This window comes from Chionomys nivalis, chromosome 2 (assembly GCF_950005125.1).
Source record: "Chionomys nivalis chromosome 2, mChiNiv1.1, whole genome shotgun sequence".
Lineage (NCBI taxonomy): Eukaryota > Metazoa > Chordata > Mammalia > Rodentia > Cricetidae > Chionomys > Chionomys nivalis.
Window position 1 is genome coordinate 100,374,535 of NC_080087.1, and position 3,248 is coordinate 100,377,782.

The 3,248-nt window shown below is 44.9% G+C and overlaps 1 pseudogene; it reads right to left on the reverse strand.

Annotated features, from left to right (window-relative positions):
- Positions 1-897: 897 nt before the first annotated feature.
- Positions 898-1,843, reverse strand: LOC130869264 (enkurin domain-containing protein 1-like; annotated as a pseudogene).
- Between the last annotated feature and the right edge of the window lie 1,405 nt (positions 1,844-3,248).

Here is a 3,248-nt window from a genome sequence, read left to right on the forward strand (position 1 = left end):
TAGATTCAGGATAAGTATCTCTATAAAAGTGAAATTAGGCAAACATGATGTAATTCACATTAAGTGTGTATTAATTTCTTTGTATGCAATGCATTATTACACAGTATGTTTTATGATATGATACATTTTAGGATAAGAGTGAATAAATTGTTTTCAGTTTTATAACCTGAGGTTTTCACTAAAGCTATTTTTATACAAATTTATGAAATTTTTAGAGAATTAAGAAACATAAGTCATTAAGACAATTGAATATTTTAGAGGATATGAAATGGAGAACAATATAAGAAAGAAGAAAACGAGAGAAGAACAAAGATATCTATGGAATTCTCTCCTATTTCTTTTCAGTAGGTTAATACTAGTGAATGTACTCAGAAATCAGTAGAGGAGCTAAAGTTACTAAGAATATTAAGTGAATCAAATGAGGAAGAGGTTGAACAGTCTGTAAAACACTAGAGTGTCAAGGTTGTCATTCATGGTTTCATCATTGATTGTACTGGAAGCTTTAGGGTAACATTGAGAAAAACTGATTACAGATAGTTAGATCTTATGATTAAGGAAGAGGTAGATATTACAAAGCCTTTAATGTGTGATTGGCAAGCCTAATCTTGGTTTCAATACAGTAACTTCCAAGGTACACCTGGCACAGCTGCTATGATTCTCACTGCTACAACTGCAATAGTTTGTTTAGTAAACAAACAAAATATACAGTAAATGTTTTACATTCTTTTTTTTTTGTGTGTGTACAAAAGGTTTAATTTTGATACAGGAGTTGGAAGGCTGGGGGACTAGGAGGTGCTTTAGAGGAACTGCCCACTCCGGTGCTCCTGTCTTTGGAACTATGACATGGCTTGCCCTTCATAGCCATGGGTGACCCTCTGCATGGATCTTCCTGTCACTCTACCCACAGAGGTAGAGCTTAGCAGGTAGCAGGACAAGCTCACGCAGCAGCTGGCTCTGGCTCTGGAGCAGACTGTTCAGGGTCTCTAGTCGCTGGTTCTCAGGCATGAGTGTGTGGCCCGGGGGCACGGAAGGGTCTGGCTGGCTACGCTGACGAGCTTCTTCTTCCCTCCGCCACAGATCCCTGCGTTCCAACAGGTAATGGGGCACATGGCCTTTCTGTGTGGCATTGTAGTGTTCCTGGGCTTGCCGCTGCTGCTCCAGAACCTGTGCCAGGACCTGCAGGGAGCGGGAATGGCGCCGCGGGGCTCTCTTGGCAGCTCGGGCGGGCGTTGTGACTAATGAAATCCACACCCTGGTCTGGCCCCTTAGCTTTGGCACCTGGCAGGGCAGGCTGAGGACTGGAGACACGGGACGGTGGGAGCCCAGGTCCACAGCGGGAGTGTGCCCGAAGGAAGTGGGCAGGCTCTGTCACAGAGGCAGGGCCAGGCTCCTTCATCCTGGCCTTGACTGGAGACTCCACGTTGTCGTACTTGGGTGAGCGCCACAGTGCCTTCAGGGGCTTAGGCTGGCCCTGCTCTTGGCTGCGTTCTTGATCTTGGAAGCGCCTCTGAATCTCTCTGATCCGCCTCAGGTTTTCCTTCTCATGGTCTTTTGAATCCTTTCTCTTGGGAGACACCCCTGAACCAAGGGAGATGCCTCCCAGTTGCAGCAGCACGTCCCCCACGCCTCGCTGACCCCGCTCTAGGATCTCTCGGGCTCCAGGCCTGATGCGGGGGCCACGAGGAGGGCAGGAGTCCAGGTCGCGACCTGAAGTCAGCAGATCCAGCTTCAGCGCGTTTCCTTCCAGGCGCCCTTGGGCCGAGGTCGGCCGCCTGTAGTAGTCCGGGCAGAGCGTAGGGTCTGGGGGAATGGGTCCAGAGATGCGGGACGGGCCCTCGCACATGATTCTACCGCAGCCCTGCAACCATGCACCGAAGCCTGCTGCGCCCAATCCCTGTCGGGTGCTTCCACCCTCAACCCGAGCCCTGCAACCTCGCAATACCCGCCATTCCCGACCACCACCCCTCGTCTCCCGCCCGGCCCCTAGGCTGAGCATGCGCCACCGCCCCGCGACCGGGATCCTAGCCCACTGGACTCAAATGTTTTACATTCTTAAAGGAGTTTCTGTCTAGGAAATGTAGCCCCATACTTTAGAAATGAACTGAACACTGGTTTCTCTTAAAGTTCTCATAAGAACCTTGCACCTAGAAAATGGCTTTTCACATATCTTTGAGATCTTTTAATATATTATACTCTTTTATGTCATGATGACAGGGAAAATTAATATGGCATTGAAGTAAAAAAGAATTCCATCATTATTCGCCAGGTTTGCCAAGACTATGAACTCATTGTCAGGGGACTTGATCTGTGGCTTAGCTCAGATTGACTGCAACTGCATTTGGATTTAGGACTGGTCCATTTCTCAATTAAAAAAAAAAGAGATAGTTGGACATTGAAGTCCTGTTCTTTTCATTGTAGATGAAACAGATGTTATTATCTTTAGTATTTTTGCATAGGACAATGCTCCATTTCATACCAGCATATCTTTCACTGATCAAAGCCAATATGTGGATAAAAGAAGTCACTAAACCAGAGGTGTACAGTGCATTTTAGTGAATGATCTCGTAACACCATAAGCATGTAGATAGAACATTCACCATACATTGCTCAACTATATATTTTATTTTGTAGCCTGACATTTAAGAAAACTACTAAGTAAATATTATAAATGGACATTTAGTGTTTAAAATTGTTAGCTAGCTATATCTTTTCTCTCTATGAAGTAAGAATAAATAAAACTAATCATTTAGTGTATACTTACCTATAATTCAAGCATGTGGAAGTTGAATGCAAGAGAATCAGAAGTTCAGTGTTATCCTCAGTTGCAGAATAAGTTCAAGTTTACCATGGGTGATATGAGACACTGTCTTAGAAGACAAAAACTAACAAACATAAACAACAAAAAACAGGTTCCATGATGTCTTTCTCCTATCCTTGTCTCTAAAGCCAGAACCCCCCACATGGACAAAGTTGTCAAGTTCTGCTGCTTACTGAGGCTGGATATGGGCTCCTTATTCAACTACATCTTTGCCAGCCTTTTGTCCTTCACTGCCCAAACTTGGATGTCCTGAAACTGGATCTGTAGATCAGACTGAACTGAGATTTACCATCCTTTACCTCTGGAGTCCTGGGATTAAAGGCATGCACCACCACACTGGGCACTAATGTTTTCAATTCTTTTTTACAAGTTGGAAATTTAGCTGGGTGGGATATTGCCTGAGGTGACCACTCCCTTTATTCCATTTCTT